This window comes from Macrobrachium nipponense, chromosome 33 (genome assembly GCF_015104395.2).
Source record: "Macrobrachium nipponense isolate FS-2020 chromosome 33, ASM1510439v2, whole genome shotgun sequence".
NCBI lineage: Eukaryota > Metazoa > Arthropoda > Malacostraca > Decapoda > Palaemonidae > Macrobrachium > Macrobrachium nipponense.
In genome coordinates, this window is record NC_087219.1 from 60,124,246 (window position 1) to 60,124,533 (window position 288).

The window sequence follows — 288 nt, forward strand, 5'->3', positions numbered from 1 at the left end:
TATGATGGTTAATATTCCATAAAATACAAGAAATGTATATATAATATATATATATATATTATATATATATATATATATATATATATATATATATATATATATATATATTATATATATATATATATATATATATATATATATATATATATATATATATATATATATCTATATATACTCTGAAATCACAAAAGTAAGCACGTGATATTGTTTACCAGAGTAATACAAAACGTAAAAACTAGTGAGCAAGAAAGCTCTCACAAAAGCAAAGTGGAAAAGAATTATAATATA